The following is a 20,518-nucleotide window of genomic DNA, read 5'->3' as shown; positions in this document are numbered from 1 at the left end:
GAAGGGACCACTGTCAAAAACAAAGGAAGACTGAAAACTGAGCATCATATTCCCACAGGCTCGGGAGTATCTACCGATTCGTGAGAATCAAAGACTGAACAATGTCTCCCATATGTCAGCATGCATATATGCACGCTTTCTCTGTAGTAAGCCATGTTACTTGATTTACTGATTCCTAACGTTCCGACATTGCGTTCACAGATGGCACGATAGCCAGTTTTCTTTGGCAGACGGTAAATATTCACAACCAGTATCTACGAAGATGGAAGCAACTCTTCCAAAACGGCGACCCCGTATAGAAACGGGACTAAGCGAAGAAGAAGAAGAAGAAGAAGAAGAAGAAGAAGAAGAAGAAGAAGAAGATCTTTGAAGGTAATTGTGACTAGCGGAAAGGAGACTCATTACCAAGATGTCAATGCACCTGTAGTCTTTATATTAATGAAGACATTGCGGTACTTGAAAATGTATAAAGATTCGTTGTATGTACTCTCTACAACTATATTACCCTGGGTTAAGCAAGATAGAAGCCTCACTGATATTGGCAGTAGATATTCACCGTCAGCTCAAAAAATCTTAAGACTAGTATGTGTTTTTACAACAAAGAACAGACAATTGTATGCCTCAGCACAAACAGAATTAAAAGTAACAAAAAAAAAAGTTTCTAGACCGAGGATACTCGCAAATATCTCTTTAAACACCTGAATTTTGGATGAAACCTACTGCAGATATATATAACTCGATAATAGTAGCTGCTTCATAACGCTACGCAGAAGGCTTATTTGCAGTGCACTGGGGACCCTTAACACCCTGCGCCATTCACTTCGGTGTTGAATAGACTCGCACCTTCTGATAATAAGAACCTCTGTCCATACAGGGAGTCCTGCGTCTTCCCTTTTTCCTCCCTCCTGAAACTCCTGAATTTTTCCACTCGTTTCGTCGGCTTATCTTCCTCATTACATTTTACATGACAAAGCCATCTCAAAATTCTCTGATACATCCTTTACCTTCACTAGCTTTTTTTACTTAGGCCTATACACAGTTCTCATCTTTCATATAAATATATATATATATATATATATATATATATATATATATATATTATATAATATATATATATATATATATATATATATATATATATATATATATATATATATATATATATATAATTTTCTAGAAAACGTGTATATGCAAAAAAAGAGAGTGTGAGTGAAAAGATGGATCTGGGAGTTTTCAATTTGTGCATATATATATATATATATATATATATATATATATATATATATATATATATATATATATATATATATATATATATATATATATATATATATATATATTATATATACAGTATATATATATATATATATATATATATATATATATATATATATATATATATATATATATATATATATATATATATATATATATATATTTTTATATATATATATGTGTGTGTGTGTGTGTATGTGTATGTGTGTTGAAAAGGAACGGTCTTAATATCCTGGAAGCGTGAGAGCGCATTCAAAATAAACAAGTAAAAAATGCGCCGAAGTCTCTTCGGCGCAACTGAGTTTTCTGTACAGCAGCCACAACGTATGTGTATGAGCAGCGGCCCATGAAACTTTAACCACTGCCCGGTGGTGGCCTATCCTATATCGTTGCAGGAAGCACGATTATGGCTAACTTTCTTTAATAAAATAAAAACTACTGATGCTACACAGCCGCAATTTGGTATGTGTGATGATTGGAGGGTGGATGATCAACTTACCAATTTGCAGCTCTCTAGCCTCAGTAGTTTTTAAGATTTGAGGGCGGACAGAAAAAAGTGCGGACGGACAGACAAAGCCGGCACGATAGTTTTCATGTACAGAAAACTAAAATGAATAGAGCAATGTGTTGGGGGACCCAGTGCTCTGCAAGTAAGCCCTCTGTGTAGATATAAGAAGCAGCTAATGTAGTTATCTGCAATGGGTAGTCGTGGCCGTCGCCTCGTTCTTTCCCTGGGGTCACCCCTACGGAGCTGCTCCAATGATAAGCACATGCAAATTTGCATTCATAGGTTTGTTGTAACTAAAGAAATATAAGCACATTATCTTATGTTACTTTTAATTGTCTCCGTGTTGCTGCAAGCAACTGCCTGTCCTCTGCTGTAAAGCACATACTATAGTCTGAATTATTTGAGCTGACGGCAAATATCTAAAGCCGGTACCAGCGAAATTTCTTATCTTGCTTCTCACAGGCGATGTATCGAAGTTGTACCGCGTATATAAAACGAATTTTTATAGATTTCCAAATAATGTAATATCATCATTAATACACAAAAGTATAGGAATTTTTCATAGGAATTTCTCAAACAAATATTTGTATGTTTAATTTGAACTTTTACCTTTCTAAAGAAACAATTACTATTGACTCTTCCTCTAACGGGAAAACCCCGTCAGGGTTAGTGGTTGTTAGTGCACATCACGAGGTGAACTGCAGGCATTGCTTAAGTGTATTTGCTGTGGTATCCACTTTTTAAGCATTTCACTTTATATCCATTCCTGCATCCTTTCCTTCATCTTGCTGTCAAGCCTCACTAACTATTACTTCTTAGTACAAACGTGGAATTTTCTCTAAGCTCCACCCTTTGTGCGCCATCTCATTTATTTTCTGGATCTCTTCATCTTGTGATCCAAAAACCCTAACTCCCTCTTTTCTGTCTTAATTACTGACTGGCCGAAAGTGCTCCGGCGCTTAGGTCTATGGCCTAAATTTCACAATTGATTCGCTGTAGCAGGGTATATGCCTAACTAAAACGTTAAGGATTTAATATAAAAAATATGTGGCGTAAGAATCGAAATGGCGAGAAATGGGGAGGTTTATAGCAACGGTTATTTGGTTATCATAGGTAAAAAGGAGTGTTTTGAGATGATTTGTTCTATGAAAATGGAGGTCGAAAGACTTGAGAAAAAAACTAAAGTTCGAAAGTTGTAGAAGAAATGGGAGACGAAGATCTAGAAAGTCCTAGACAGAAGTCCGGAACAGGTATTTGAAAGGGGAAGCTTTTATAAACGGAAAGCACAAGAGTATATGCCATATGTGTGGGGATGTTTGACACGATACTGATGAGCCTTCTGAGTAGGTATATACAGCAGCTAATGTTGTGGAAGTTTTCTGCACACGGCTCTCACACAATCCGGTAGTGCAAATGGGATGTGGCAGTGACCAATGTCTTGGTTGCAGCCCAACTGTTGAAGAGTTGAAATAATTATATATATATATATATATATATATATATATATATATATATATATATATATATATATATATATATATATGTATATATATATATGTGTGTATATAATAACAGATATATATATATATATATATATATATATATATATATATATATATATATATATATATATTATATATATATATATATATATATATATATATATATATATATATATATATATATATAATCTTCTTTAACGTGCTCTTTTTCATTTATATATATATATATATATATATATATATATATATATATATATATATATAGTGCATACATACATATAGTACATGTACAGTACATATACAGTACAAGTATTGTGTATCTTCCGAAAAATCACTGAATCAAGAATGAAATGAGTATACGCAAACGCATTTTAATTACGTAGAGAAAAACAGCAATTATGCTCAAAGGTACAAAAGGAGTAGGATAATACCCGGAAAAAGAAGAGGACTTGCAGGCAGGAGGGATTGACGACGAGCAGAGGAAGAAGAACCCGGAGAGCGTTGTTCCTCCTCCCCCCCCCCCCATCCTCCTCCATCCTCTCCTCCTTCTGGGCCAATGGGTGACAACAACAACCAGACCAGACGCTGCTGATGGTGGACTGAGGGCAACTCATACGCCCGCCATGAATATTCACCGTTTATTCACAGCCCAGCTCATTTACAGAAATCGGAAGAGCCTCAGAGCTTGTAGGTACGTTACCCGTTGCCCATTTAACGTAAACGGTCTCCGGGTATTTTTTTTTCTTTTTTTTTTTTGCGTAAGGCGACCATCGCGAGCAGAGAGGGTTTAAATGCTACTTGCGTATGCATACACATCGGAGGGTTGGCCTATGCAAATAGCAGGGGAGGGGATGGCCGTGAAGGAAGGGGTCGGGTCCAGGTAACTCGTGTAAAGGATCTCGATGCATATATTAAGCGTCCTATGAATGCGCACGAGGGAAAAAAAAAATCCCTCACGGTTCCTTAAGGCTCCGTGTGTAGGGGAGGCCCTCGTTTTGAAAAGATGGGCTGGGGAGGAAAGAGAGAGGTTCTTTCCCCCTTTCGGTTTGTGAATATGCAAATCATATTGAAAGGTCAGGCTGTGTGTATGGTAGGCTAGCCCTCCCCCCAGCCACGGTTGAGGTTTGACAGTACCCTTGATTAGGGGGATTTTGGGGGGAACGGGTTGAAGGGGTTACTGTAACCCCCCCCCTAGTCTAAATAGACTATTGCTGTGGGCAAAGGGTTGAGGGCTGTCAGACTTTTCTGGATCATTGTGGGGAGCACATCTTGTCTGACTGGCATCGGGTGTGTTGTTGGACTTTAAAAAAGATTTGGTAAAGGATACTTCAGGCTAATCGTCAAATTGTTTAGTAGACAGAAAAGGTTAGTTTTGCGTGTTTGTAGTTAAAGCCTGTACGTTTTTAGGCTGACAGCATTTGTCTGGTGTAAATTTTGTGAGTAGGCTACCAGTACCTTGATTGTTGGCCTGATATAAAACTCAGGTCTTATGGCCCACCTTGATAGCAGCCATGGCTAAGCTGGTATCAGTGAATCAATGAACATGCAGATTTTTTTTGCTGTTATGTCCAAAAGCAATTGCTGACTGCTATCATGTGATTACCTTTAAGCCTGATAGCCAATACTGTCATGTAAAACAATGGTGCTGCGGTCTCCTTCCAGATTTGGCTGTTTATCTTTGTGAGGAGACTAACAAATCAAGTTGGTATTTTCAGCATTGGGTCAGTGCTGAATTTAATGTAAAAAATTGTTGATGTTCATTTTTTTTTTTTTTTTTTTTTATTACTGAGAATAGAGGTGAGGGGCAGGAAAATAATGTTTGGTATTTACTGATAAAAATATGAAGGCTTGCCTCATTTCCAAGGATGTCATTATTATTTTGAAGTTTATTCCAAAAGTTCTTGGACATTTGCCAGAATTGGGAGATGATAGATGCCTGTAATAATTACCAGTTATTTTCAACCACTTAAAACTAAAGTAACTTTAACTCCAAAGTACCCAGTTGTTTACTGATGATGCCCAGTTTTCACAAGTGGTTGCCTTGTGGGTTAAAAGTTTCATTTAATATATTATACTGTACTGTATAAGATTTAACAGTACACTGTATTCATCAGGAAATAAGTAATCTCTTCCGCTGATAAATGCTTCAGTAAAAGTTAAGGAGATGGGCGCATGAAGATATCATTTATTAACATAAGTTTTCTATGAAACGATATAGAAAAGAATGTATATAATGCAGTACATGTGAGATAATCTGAGAAATATACCAAGATAATGATATATTTATCCAGTGTGTGTTTTTACATTCTTCCCCGATGGGCTGGCACTAAACATGACAGAATTTTCTGCAGGGCACCGTGCCTGGTACCAATACCTTGGGAATGAAGGTAAAAATATGAACAAAAGATGTTAAATTCCTCAAATTATCTCACCCGTACTGCATTATAAACACCTATTTCCATATTCTTCAGTCAAAAAATTATGTTAATAAACAATATCTTCGTGCAGCCATCTCGTTTACATTCACCAAATGCCTTTTTTCCACTGAACAAAATTTGGGGTTAAGATAGGAAAAAAATGTGTCCCCTCTAGCTGTGTACTTCCCAACCTCAAGGTAAGAAGGAATGTACTCTGCGCAATGCTGGGGGAAGTTGGAGTGCCCTTATTGCCAGTTTGGACCTGGTTTGCAAGGCTAGGTTGAGGTGAATCTCTGTAATTCATTTTCTGTGGAACTCTAGGCCATGGTGTGATGGTTAGGGGGTGTGGTTTCTAGGGGGTGAATGACCTGGTGTCCTTGGTGAGGTTAGGATACATCCCTGTATTTTCTGCAATGATTTTGATGACACACTAGGTCAGGTTAGGTTAGATGAGGGGCAAAGTCCCCATGGCCATTAAGGACCTAGCACTCAAGGTTAGGTTAGGATGCATATTTCTAAATGTCCTTGATATATTTTCTTGCTTTAAAAAATTTTGGTGCTTACTATTGACATAAGCATAGCACTTTTTTTTTTCTCTCTCTCTCTCTGCTCAAAATCCCTGGTTTCTTATTTAGATCTTGCGTAATTGTTGGATATGGGGAAAAATAAAACACAAAAATGAAGGCTTTTACACCACCAATATAATTAGAAATACAGCACATAAACCACAATATAGACAGCTAAAAAATATATGGTTCATGCAGTTGGCATTACTGATAAGTATTTTAGTTGATTTGAATGTTTCAAAATGCTTTAAACTTATAGAAAGGGAAGGATTTATTTCTATACATGGAAATGTCAACTCTTTCCTTTCTGTTTTCAGTTTTAAGTGTGCTACGTATACATGGTCCAACTTCAGAAAGGGATCAAGAACTTAAATGCTTATTTTAAGGTTTCTCCAATTTCCCAGAATTCTTGATAACCATGTTCTGCACAAAAATTTTTATAGTAGATCACCCAGACTCTGCAGTCTTGCCATATTTCCTCAACTTCTAACTCAGAATGCATTGTTTGGTGTTGCTGGATCATAGATAATGATTCAGAAATTGTTAAATACTTTCCAACTGAGTCCTATTGTGAATTTTTTGAATTATTTTAGTTTCTACCACAATGGGATAGTGTTAATTTTGATTATTTCTATTAGTAATACATCTAAAAATAAATTCAATAGTGTTTTGTTGTTGTGTATTGAGGGATTTCTTAGCAAAGAGAAATTTTCCAGCTGGTAAAAGGCCAGTAGCTTCAACTACACTTACTGAAAATAATTGAAAAAGTATAGCCTAGTTGTGTTAGAGGCTAAAATCTACCCTTGTCTTGTCCCTTAACCTACTCTAACCAACCAAACCTCATGTAGTATTCAGTGTTTTAACCTATCAGGGCAGATTGCCCTCTTTAGCCTGACTAATACATCCTGCCCTGATGTACCTCACCCTAGTACTCTACCCTTGCAAATGTTTACCGTACCTTAATTAGAAGAGTCCGAAAGCCTAGGTAATTTAGCCTAGCTTAACCTAGCCTAGATGAAGCAAGTAACCAGGGTGAGAGTACTGTACAAGATATTCTCAGGATAGGATTATCTTGCTGCATATGCACACCACAAAAATATTTATGGTGTCGCTATACATTAAGAGCTTAGGCCATGGTAACCAAAGCAAGCACTAAATTTTGTGCATGTCCCATAAGGTAATACGGTAGTTTAATGTTCACTTAAATTTTGTTTTAAGTGGCAGTTACTAGGTAATCATAATTTACTAAAGGTTAGATAATTATAATATAAAAGGTCATGATGAGCAATCCATATCTTGGATGATAAATGTGTGGAATCGCTCTCAAGTGGGAGTGTGAGTCACGAGTGAGGATGAGGGTGAGGGCTCAAGAAGTCAGGCATTGATCTGTTCATAGTGTTCATTACGAACATATCAGTGTCATAGGCATTGAGGCCAGTTGTGTGGCAGTGATAACACAACTTCCCTCTTTCTTCCTTAGTGATGTTACCCACAATTCTTTGATACTTTCTGCTTAGGACCTGGGGTAGCTACTCAGCATGTTGTGATGCTCCCAGAGCTCTGCTAGGACAGAACATCTCGCCTAAGGTTCATGGTGGTGGAAGGGCCAATGAAAGAAGAGTAACTAGTATATTGTACCTTTATCTACCTATCTTCTGCCCAGTTGTCAAGGGCTGTACTCTCACTGGCAACTTATAGTCAGCAGATATGACTCCCTTCATCCTTCTTTTTACAAGGGGAGCTGGTAAATGCATGATTATCATGGATTTCACATAATATGAACAGGTTTTCTGTCCCACATGGGAAACTCGAGTTCTACTTTACAAACAAGGGATCACATGCCAGAATGTACAGGTGATTACAAGAGTCATCCTTCTTTTGCTCAAATGTGTTACTGGGAAGCTGACATTTCTGGTTTTAAGAAAAGCACCAGTCACGACATTTCTGGTTTTAAGAAAAGCACCAGTCACGTCTTTGCGCAGTACCACCCACTCAAGGCAAGAATCCATATAAAAGGTGAAGGTTTCTATTCTCATAGAAATAAATTGCAAACTTATGATAATTTGCATGATATACAAACCCAAAATCCCAGTTTTAATCTATCCCACATGTTGCATAAAAAAGTGAATGCTGTTTATTTAGTCAGTTGACAGTTCTCCGACCCCCTCACTCACCTACTGCTGGTTAACCACCTTCAAGGACCATGATGGGTGATTGAGGTGGGATTATGATAAAAGACTCAGTTTTGTATACCTAAGAACAATACAAATTACTGTGAATATTTGGTATTTGTTCTTAAAGGAATACAGGCCATTGCCTTTTACAAAGTTGACTCATTGCCTAGGGTAGCCTGTCAACTGACTGGGGTTGAATCTCCACCTCAATATGCAAAGTTCCTGGTCATGATTGGAAGCAGGGGACCTACAATTTCCATAGCCTAAACATTAAGGCACATGGTTGCAAGATTAATAGGGTCCTTAGCTAGAATCAGATGTCTGAACTATCTTGGACAGTCATCAGGACACCAGTTGTTAACCTACAGATAGGCTAGCACAAGTTGGAAGGCAGCTAATATCTGGGTCAATCATAAACTGTTGGGTTCAGATGATAGTTCTGCCACACCCCCTACCCTCTTTGTTAAGAGGGAGAGCAGAGGGAGCCGCATCTTATGAGCCAAGGATCTAAAGATGCTCAATTTTGTAGCTTACCTGGATTGGGAACCTAGTCCAGCACATACTTGGCCTGACTGCTGCTTTGGAGAGGAGGAAACATAAAGGTAGAAGGAAAAGAGAGAAGCCAGCCAGTCATCCATTTGACCTCAAGTATTATGTTCTCGGGGTAATGAGTACGAGGCATAATGCTTTTTTGTTTGAGGGGAGCTTGAATGACTAGTCAACCTGTTGATCAGCCACCACTGGTCGTAAGTAGATGATGTCCAAGGACTTAATGACCCTGAGGTAGAATGAGGTAAAGGTAATCTCACATATCTAAACACCATCATTATCTGAAAGACCAAGAAGAACCTCTGAAATGCTAAGGATGGGCCAATGCCCCTGATTTCATGAGTTCTCACTTTTGACTGTAAAACTGTTCCCCTCACAGGAGGTGTACTTTCATTTGAGTGCTTCACAAAGCCCTAGAGGTCAGGTCTGTCTCGAGTAGTACCACAAAGCTTGCATTGGATACCAAAGCATCTTGTCTGGATCTCCACAAACAAAAGTCTGGGTGGGAGGGAACCATAAAGTACTTGTATCATTTGGATAAGACAAGATAGGACATTTAACTTGCAATACATTTTGCCGAGGCAAGGCTAAGGCTAGCACAAAAAATCTTGAGTGTATAGCTTTGGTTCAAGGGCTCATACAGTGCCTGAGTTAGGCTGTGGAGGACAAGTCACATCTCACTCTGGTGGCTGAAAGTTCTGAGGTGGGAAAAACTGTTTGAAGTTCCTCATGAGCATAGATAACTCTTTTCAATTAAAGAAGAAAGGTCAGTGCCCTTCATTTTAGGAGCAAACACTCATTCTTCTTAAAGATTGAAACTTATAAGAAATTTATATTTGACAAAACATGTATAAATTACATTTATTTTTAAACTAGTAAAAATTTACTGTAATTACCATAAGAGTAAGAATGGCATGTTTAAAAAACTTACATATGTTTTTACAAGTGAATATACATAGAAACAGAAGGGACTTTGTTGACAGACAATTGAGATCCAGTTGCAAGCCTATTTAAGGCACTGAACAGGGGGTATGCAGGGGCTGTGGTTCGTGGTAAAAGAGGTGAGACTTAGGCCTATCCTTATTCACCTCCATAACAGTGGCCTCAACAATAGGCCTAGTCAGCCTCCAAGACTGGACAGTAATGGATTCCCAAAGTGGAATGGCAACTTAAATGTCTATGGTTATTGTGTTTTTTCTACACCTGCTGGACATAACATAGGAGATGATGGCCTCCCTCCAAAGATTAATAATGGTCTTAAGGATGTTGGTTACTTCCACACGTGTGGTGGCATCTCAAGACAGTGAACTAGACCTGCTTTGGCATCCAGCTAGTGTAGGGCTAAGAATTAGAGCAGACTTAGGAAATTAGTTTTGGAAATTACACAAAAGAAATCAGGGAATTACGTTCTTGAGAATGTATTGTGTATGGTGGCCATGTTTGTTAAAACTGAGAAACAGGCAAATGCACACTGTTGCAAAAATGATATACAACAGGTAATCAGCTTGGTACGAGTAAAAATGGAGATAGAAATACTATGCAAAGGAAAAATTTTTAAAAAATGGGGCATGATGATCATGCATGGTTTGCTGTGGTTATTCTCACATCTTTTCCCATATTTCCTAAATTTATGTATACACTTTATATAAACAGTATTTCATAACTGTATGTACATACATTATAGGAGGATTACCATATATTGAAATATTAAAAACAAACATAACCCCCCTCCCTCCTCCTTACAAGCTGGAAATTTGGAGTTAGATAAACCCCACACTTAGTCTGGCTGAATGAGTTTACCAAGTTAAATTTGAATGGCCATCGCACATACCTAATTGGTCTTTGGGAGGTATGTATCTAGATTCAGAGAACAGTGATCCTTTATTGCCCAACATCTTTGAGACTGGACTGATGCTAAAGAATCAACAACTGCTTCTCCTGTGTTTCCGTACATCTTGTTGGGCAAACATAAGCAATGCTGAGTGTTATCACTCATCAGTCACTTGTTCAAAATTTTGTTCAGAGTAGCTAACCTTACCTTTTTATGATTTTCTGGTGACCTGCACTTGAAAGCTAAGGGCTATCAACAACTCAGTGGACCTCATGGCCAGGTACATTCCAGGCAAGAGGAATGTAGTGGCTGACCAACCAAGTTGTCGGGGACAGGTTCTAGAGACGGAGTGGTCTCCGCATCAGGAGGTGGCAGACAGGCTTTTTCATCTCTGGGGGAGACCAATGATAGACCTCTTCACGACAGTTCAACAGGAAGCTAGAGGTCTGTTGTTCAGTACTTCCGATCTCTTCGCCGTGGCAGAGGACACCCTTCAACATCCTTGGGACAACCTAGATGTCTATGCCTTTCGCCCCCTTTTGCCTGATCCATCATGTCCTAAACAGTGATGATTTCCCAGAATCTCAGGATGAACCTTGTAGCTCCTTTATGGCCTCAAGCAGAATGGTTTCCTGATCTTCTAACTCTGCTCTCAGTGGGTCCAAGAGAAATACCCGCTTGGCACAATATTCTCTGTCAACCTCATGTAGAATGACACCATCAATTGGTAACATCCCTATCTCTTCACAGTTGGAGACTATCCAGGATCTCCTGCAAGCAAAAGGCTTTTCTAGCAGAGCACCAACACAGATGTATGGTTACCGCAAAGATCTCCAACCGTATCAGGAGAATGGGGCTCCCACGTGATTGCGTCGCTACCAGGTTTCCTCTCCACTGAACCTGTATTCAGCGGATAGCTGATTTTCTGATGTTCCTCAGAACACAAAAACACCTTTCTGTTTCTGGTATTAAGGGCTACAGGGCTGCATTGGGAATGGTTCTTCATTTGAAAGACGTGGCCCTAACTTTGTCTTGGGAAACCTCTATGCTGCTCCAACGTTTTGAACAGTCTTGTTCTCCTAGAGAACTGAAACCTACCTGGGATCTGACTGGTGCTAGCTAAGTAGTCTCACTCGAGACCCATACAAACACTGCATTGGTCATCAGACAGGAACTTGACCCTCAGGATGGTTTTCCTTATAGCCTTGGCTTCTTTGTCCTTTGTCCTGTCAGAGCACTGCGTTGCTATCTAAAAAGGACTCGATATCTCAGACCGGAATGCCAAAGACTTTTTGTTAGCACAGGCTGGATCAAGAAAGAAGTGTCCAAGAATACTATTTTGTTATTGCTTCGTGAAGTGATTAGGCATGCCTACTCCTCATCATCATTTTCAACTGCCGATACTGTGCATGCAAGAGCACATGACATTAGAGAACTAAGCTCCTCCTTGGCATTCAAGAAGAACTTATCTGTTCATAGTATCCTGAATATTGGTTCTTGGCTCCGCCAAACCACGTTCACTTCCTTCTACCTGAGGGACATTGCCCACAGGTCCTTGTACACTTTTTCCCTTGGCCCGGTGGTGGCTGCTCCACAAGTTGTGCAGCTCATCCAGTGCCCTCAGGAGGACAGTTTTGTAACTTCCCTAAGATGATGGTATGAAAGTGAGGATGACTGAGATGACTGGCCTCTTTTCCTTCCCCATTTTTCCTTTCCTCTCTACCTACGGGCATTAAGAAGATGGTTCCATCATACGCTGGCAGAGGCCAGATACAGGTGAGTGAAGTAGCCTTACTGTTAAGTTTATTTTTATTCTACATGAAGATACCTAGCAGTAGCAAACCCTTCCTCTTTCTAGCAAGGAGAGAGAGGAATGGTAACTAACATGAATAGGTGGCTACCTTAGTTTGTTACCTGAACAGATATAGCTCTTTAACTTCCTCTAATGCAATGAATTTCTGCATTGGACTTAGCCTAGTAATCTGACTGTTGGATACCCATACATCTAACAGATCAGAGGCTTAGGTCTCCTTCTTTTGAATTCTCTTACCAGGGAGTATGACCGGGTGTGCCGAACCTCCAGTCAGTTCAGGATTCTCTTACCGCCCACTAAGAGTGAGTCTATCCAAATGTTAATACCCAAGTTTGTTCTGTGTATGAACAGATGACAAATTTAAATTAATTTGTATTTTTCATAGCTAACAAACCTGCAGTCTTAACATTTACTACCCACCTCTAGCTACCCCTCTTTCAACAATTGGCTGGAAGAAAACTGAGACGTTGATATAAGGTCGCTGGCTGCTTCCCATCTCACCTCCATGACAGATGCCACCAGTTCCTTGCTTAAACAAAATTTGTCTTTATTTTCACCGGTTTCCAGCTGGCGCCAGATTTATCCTAACATTAAGACCGCAGGTTTGTTAGCTGTGTAAAATACAAAATAATTTAAATTTGTCATTTTTCAGCACTTTAATCTTCTCAACGTAGTTAATATGTTACATATCTTCACTACTGGGGATCACTTAAACCTTCTGGAGGCTATTTTAGATTACTGTATAATATCATGCATAGATATAAACGAAAAAGTATACCAACACTTTGGAAATACTCTTCACAGTACAGTACAGTATTCATAAATTAGGGATACAGATATAAACCAAATATAAATCATGTCATGACAGCTGATATCTCTCTTCTCTGTGATAGTTAGAGGTAGTATCTTAGTATATTGTACAATAGTAGATCTGTCTCACCAGCACAGTTATCTCAGTCTGCGATGCTTTTAACCAGCTAGTGAGCTGCATCACTCACTAAGATAGTGTTCTTGAAAGCACTCAGGTTGTAAACCATTCAGAATGTGTAGGATAACTGCATGTGACTTTTGGAATGAACATGAATTTTTTATGAACACTGTTTAGTCATTTTCCAAACTAATGGGACTTTTATACCCTGTTTATGGCCGTAATAAAGGTAAACTTTTTAGCAACCTTAGAGAGCATTAGAGGAAACAAGTCACAAATCAGTGTGAATTTGATGCAATTATCCTTTATACTGCCCTTTTCAATGTGCACAGTATTAATGTATGTTGTTTGTGTATCTGGAAATGTACTGTATGGTACAGTATTTGAAAAATTATAAACTATTGAGTTTCAGAAAAAGTACCTTTAGCATTATCAAAAAAAGAAATAATAGGGAAATGTTGTCTGCCCTAATTGTTCAGGTTACCGGGGATTTTTGTTCATTATTTGAATGGAAAGAAGGTGGTAAGTAGCTCAGGACAGTAAGTATCAGGTAGATTAATGTCAACTGAAGACTAGGATCAAAGGCTGTGTGAAGTAGCTCTTAGTTCATATGGTTGTTTATAAGATGATTGGTAGGTGATAAGGAAGTACAGTAACAGAAGTTTAAGTAAATTTGGTGATGCTGGATTTTAATAAAGTTCACCTAAGAAAGGGTTGAGATGTTTTTTATAGTTTGATTTTTAGTTTACAGAATTATGAAACTGATGTTTGGTTCAATAAGTTCAGGTCCAGGGGTTGTCATGAAATCATCACAACTCCTACTTGGTTGAGGGGACCTTGGTGTGTATGTAAACTACTATCCACAGAAGAGCAAGAAGAGAGATCGTCTGTCTATCGTGCTTACCACGTCATAATAGATCCTACACAGGTAAAGGGATTTCCCTCAAACTTGGTACCATGGTAGACCATCATGCATAGTTGTGCAGGAGGGATGATTATCTGTTTGTCCATTAGCACACCTTCATTTGCCTTGTATTAATGAAGCCTTTCTTACATGATTGAAAGGATCTCAATCTAAACTTGGTATAGAGGTCATCATACATAGATTGTACAGTAAGGGAAATTACTTGTCTGCTTGGCTCTCCGTTTCACTGTCATGACGCTTACCTTATCACCACAAGTACTTCTGTGCAGCTAAAGATTTATCAGACAAGTTGATAGGATCTCAATCTACCTTGGTACATTATCATTACACTGTTTAACCAGACATTGTCAAAATACTTAATACTATGTACAAAGGTAGACCCTTTTGCATAAATGTGCACAAAGGGAGATCATGTGCATGTGCAAGTGTAGCTTGTCAAGATTACCCACAGGATTGGAGGGACCTTAGTCAAACTTAGTATAAAGGCAGACTATCATGCAAAGATCCTCATAAAGGGAGGTTACCCATTTGTATATCCACCAGTGTATCTGTAACTCTTGTCATCACAACATCTCCTATGCTGTATAAAAGTAGACCATCGTGTATGGTGTGTATGGGTCCATGTTCTTGTGTGTCTGTCTTTTTGTTACCTGAAATTGCAACTGCTCTTACACAGTTGGAGAGACTTGGTCACACTTGGCTATCAAGCATAGATGTGTGTGAAAGGAAGATGGTCTCTCTCCATAATGTGTCTGTTACAGTGGCTACTGCAACTTCTACATCATACTTAGGTCTTCATGCGTAGCTGTACCTAGGAGTCCATCAGTGTCTTGGCATACTTAAATATTTTGTATACTGTATGACTTTGAAGTTAGCTATAACTTGTGAAGGCTGAGAGATATGCTTTGCATTTATATTCCTCTAATGAAACCTTTTCAGATGAGTTCATATGGGGCATTATGTTTCACAAAGAGATCTTGCTAGCAGATTGATAAACATTGGTGTACCTGCTGAGTCATCAGCAGCCACAGCCTGATTCTCCTTAGCCCTAGCTTGGGTAGGGAGGGGAATTGGGCATTGATTACATGTATGTATGTTTGGTCTCAAGGACATTGTGCACCAGTGCAGTGACCTGCCACTGATGCTCCTGAGTGACCTTTACCCCTGTCAACTTGGAATTATTTTACAACTCAGAGTTTAAAGTTTTAAAAGTATATGGTCAGTGTTTACTTACATGTAGATTTTTCACTACTGATAATTTTTTTTTGTATTTTCAGGAGATAATGAGTACATCGTAAGCAAGATGTCACCCCTTATTGAAGTCACAAATTCAGGTGGCAGGAACTGCATTGCTGCTGACAAACCAAACAGAAGTTCAGCCAAGAAAGGAAATTATAAATTACAGAAGGCTTGTGGGGCAAATGAAGAAACTCATCCTGTGGATACTTCAATAGGGTCTCAAGTTTCCAGAAAAAGTGCTAAGTTTGAACAAGCTAAAATGTGCAATACTCGTGTAAAAAGTGGCGATCCCATCTCAAGCGAGTCTTTCAGAGGAAACTGTCCGGTGGATTCAATGCGCGTACCTCCTCTTCCTCAAGCAAGTGCAGACGATGTGTTATCGCAGGCTGTGCAGGCTCTTAACTTAGGTCCACTTACAGTTCATACCAAACCGAGTGCTCGTCTTAACAGACACCGTAAGCTGGGTTGCAGAGAGATTGGAAAAAGTTCTAGTGGCCACCCTGAAAATACTAACAGAGCCGATGCTACACGAACTCCTCAGCAGTGTGGTGCGTGTGGCTTAGAGTTTACATCGTTGCCTGTTTTGACGCAGCACCTGGCTAGACATGTTTACGATGGCTTATATGCAGCTCAGTGGTTAACTCAGGCAATGACATTAGTGTCATCACGACAACCTGCTAGTGAAGCTGTCCAGACTGCAATTCACAGTGTGCCTAGAGGTGAAGGTGACAATGCTGAGTCACAAAACACAGCGTCTTCATCAGGTTGTAATCATTAAGTTTGATGGTGACTACAAACTTATGGGAAAAATGTGATTGTTCTACAACTTTAATCAGGGTCTTTTTGGACATTGGTCATACAGTATTTAGACTTTAATGATTGTACAAGTTTTCATGGGCATACTCTGTGTGCTCCTTGATCTGTTGGTGTATCTGGAATTTTATAGGTCAGAGCAACATGTATAGAGTAATATTCTGTGTTGTCCTTATTTTTGTATTTTTGAGTTAAATTCTAATGTGGGTATAACATGACTGACAGTAAACCAGCTCTATTAGCTAAAAATATTTTAATCATGTTTTAATTAGGACCAGCAAAGTTTTCATAACCGTCCTTTCCTTTCACTTTAACAGATTGTTCTTTCCCTTTTGTTATTTGTGCAACAAAAGCTATTTTGAAGTATGTACTGGACTGAAGTTCTGTTTAACAGTAACATGAAGGCTCTTTGTATGAGGTTTATTATCATTGCTTAAGTTTTGCTATAAAGACTTAAAGGCTAGTTTGCAGTAAAGATAGAGACGTCAGATAAGTTATCTAAAGAACACTGGGCCACTTGGAAATTTGGTTGTTCACAATTCATAAATTTCTACAAGCATCCATCTCCCTGATAGGTGATGTTTGGTGTAACAAAATTTGCTACATTTAAAAAAAAATAAATTTGGCACATTCTTCTAGCTGTAGCATCTTGACCTGTTCTATTTACTGTATATAATTAAATTACACAAGATAAAAAAAAAGCAAAGCTGAATTATAAAACAGAGTCATTACAAGAAGAGAGCGGTACTTGAATGTAAAAGATATAAATAAATTGCATCATATAGAAAAGGGTGAATAAATGAGGTTAAGCTGTGATGTGAAATAATTCTGGTTTACAAGATTTTGTGTGGAATATTCTGAATAAAAGTTGGTTTTAAAGTAAAAGAAATAATGATCTGAACCTTTTCCTTAAGTCAACGTTGTAGATAACAAGACAGCTATTTTTGTATGTGGTGCTTGCAGTGTTAACCAATGAAAAATTATTGTAATTTAATTTTATTTTAAATCTGAGGGTGTCATTTTTTTTAATGATTAATTTTCACTTAGCTGGAGAAACCATCGGGTAATAATGGTGATGGTGTCTTAAGTAACTTGAGAATTTCATAAATTTTTTTTTCTTTATTATATACTGTCTGTCGTTTCTTGTCTTCAGTTGTTTTTAATTGAGACGTTCAAATTCCTTTGATTGCTCACATTTATTTCCTTGCTCATTATGCAAAATACAGTACTGCCTATTATATAAAACACTATATTGTGTTGTAACTTTAAATGGTTTTGGTGTAAAGATGCTACCTTGAGTAAATGCAGATCCATTGGGCCAAAATAAACAAATTTGCTCAGTGGTCTGGTTAAGTTAAGTATACTTTAGCTTAACCAGACCACTGAGCTGATTAACAGCTCTCCTAGGGCTGGCTCGAAGGATTAGACTTATTTTACGTGGCTAAGAACCAGTTGGTTACCTAGCAACGGGACCTACATTGGCTGGGCGGAGACTCGACCGCGGGCCCAGCAGAGTGCTAGCCAAGAACTATAATGACCCGTCCAACGAGGAACTTAGCGATCTGGTTAAACTACTTAAATAAATTAAGCACCAAATAATACTTGTCAGAATAGAAACCTATTGTAGTTGCTTTCCTTAAATTTCTGATCAGAAATTGGTCAACAGACAGCATTGACCTATTTAGTTTAATCATTTATATTAATTGCTCACTGGATAAATATTAACCCAGCACATTGTTGTCTGAAATGTTCATCTCTTATAAAGACAGTTATGAATTAAAAATAACTGAAGATGTATTGACATACACCTACTGATATAGTTTTTAAAATGGAAGAAAATATTGGGTTTATAATCTGTAGTAAAATTCATCTGAATGGAAATATATATTTTTTGTGTTAAATGCCGAGTCATTGATCTTACTGGTGATGAAGTGCTCAGTAACCAGCACTCAGTGCAATATTAAACATTTTATGCTTTGATTTTATTTTTGTAAGATTTTTATGGGTTCTTGAGAGTTCATAATCTTCCATGACATAGTGAGTAAAGTTGTTGGTGACATTGTAAATTGTTGCTGATTGGTGAAAGGTGGGATAATAACACACATATAGAGGTAATTTTTTTTTGTAGTGTTAACTTGTGTGGTTAAGAATTTTCACATATGTGTCTGTATTATGTAACCTTTGCTGGTTAGGTGAGAATGGTTTTACTGCTGGTCTTTCTTAACATAATTTATTTCCTCAACTTTCATGTAATTGTGCGTACTGTATTACTGGTTAAGTGTCAGTCATGCTTGCTCACATTGAGTTTGTTTTTAAAGTAAAGAGAAAAATATGTGGGGACCACTTAAAGGTTCTCTGAAATGCTAAAACATTTAGAGGACCTTGAAAACTCACTTTCCATAGGCTTCAAGCCAATTTATTGTTCAGGTGAGTAGCATTCCAATAAGCCAGACACTTGCAATTGTTTTTTGGTTCTAGATCATTAGTGCAATAATTATCCTGTGTGTATTTGTTAGTGGGTGTAATTGCAAATGAATCAAGCTTATTTTATAGGTTTACGAAAGGAACTTTCTTATGTTCAAATTTTATTGCTTTTGGTTACGATCATGAATGATTGTTTTTCTTCCAAGTAACACGTAGCGGAGACATGTTCTGTAGTACTAGTCCTCTGTCATGTATTTATTCTTGTTACTTTTGAAGTTGTTGGTAGTTCCTGTATTTTTGCTGTTTATTATTTTGTGTTTTTGTCACTTTTGTAACAAAACAAAAACTGAAAACCTGTTTCAAATTTGTTTACTTCTCAGATGTAGTTTATTGTATATGTGTTGGTGAAGTTGGTCTTAATTGTGAGCCTATGGTTTGCTGTTGTAAACACCTGTCTTGTGAAGTGTTTAGTACCTCTTGATTGCACAATGGAGTTGAATAATGTGCCAGTCTTACTTTTAGGTGTGGTATTTCCTTTTTGTTATTATTCACTATGAGTGAGCCTATACCTTGCATTAGTTGTAAGAAAGTGGCAGTCACAAAAGTTCCACAGATATGGGATGTGTTGCCAATTTTTCCCCTATTTCTTAGATGGGCATGGTAGTGTTTAAAAATTTAGGCTGACCAGTTGTTTTTAACAATCTAACGACCATGGGCATGACTGAATTTTCTAATATTAGGAATTTGGTATGTAAACTATATTTATGATGACAGTATATATTCTTCTCAGTAATTCAAATGGTGCAACTGTCTTCTGCAATTGAAGTGCTGGGAAGGGTAAAATCTTAGCCAAGGGAATGTATGGTGGAAAAGTTGCTTGATGAATTGTTGGGTTTTTGCTATTGGACATATTTACAAAACAATGGCTAAAACATTACCAAAGCCACAGGTTGGATCCATTTGTATCCATAGGATTTAAGGGATAGAGTGTAGGGAGATGCTTGGATTTTTTAGTTCTTAGTTTGTTGTGCTTTTTATTGTTTTATAAGTAGATACTAACCAAAGAACTAACTTGCATGTGAAACTTCAGTGTTATTCAAGTACAAAGGAACTTCATAAATTTTATTGCCTGTCTCAAGTCAGAAGTAGTAAACATTACCATTATGCTATTTAAGGGCATTTAGTATTGAATAGGTCGTCTACCCTTACAACACAACCTGTACTGGATGTTGATGTCGATTATACTTAATAAAAAATAAAAAAGTTATCCACATTGTTGTGGACATAACTTATTTTAGTATGAAGCTTTTTTTTTCTTACCAATTTCCAAAATACAACTGATAGACAATAATAGGGTATCCCTGCCCTCTTGTGAAGTTTTAGAAAATTTAGAATATGATTTTTTCCAACAAGGTATACAACTTTTGCCTTACAGTCAGAATTTACCTTTTAACCCCAGCTGGGTCAGTTACTGAACTTGTTAGCTAGCTATTTATGAGTGAGTGGTGCGGGTTCCCAGCACTCGCCTGACTGGCTCCACTTCTCTTATGGCCT

At 37.9% G+C, this 20,518-nt stretch overlaps 1 long non-coding RNA gene across 1 annotated transcript; it reads left to right on the top strand.

The window, feature by feature from the left end:
- The first annotated feature begins 3,736 nt into the window (after window positions 1-3,736).
- LOC136855394 (uncharacterized) lies at window positions 3,737-20,268 on the top strand. Its single transcript, XR_010858017.1, has 2 exons — window positions 3,737-3,976; window positions 15,766-20,268. It is a non-coding gene; the product is annotated as an uncharacterized lncRNA (long non-coding RNA).
- Window positions 20,269-20,518: the final 250 nt, after the last annotated feature.

Source organism: Macrobrachium rosenbergii, chromosome 31 (genome assembly GCF_040412425.1).
Source record: "Macrobrachium rosenbergii isolate ZJJX-2024 chromosome 31, ASM4041242v1, whole genome shotgun sequence".
In the NCBI taxonomy this organism is placed as follows: domain Eukaryota; kingdom Metazoa; phylum Arthropoda; class Malacostraca; order Decapoda; family Palaemonidae; genus Macrobrachium; species Macrobrachium rosenbergii.
Note: the sequence above shows the minus strand (reverse complement) of the source record. Positions and strands in the feature narration are given on the sequence as shown.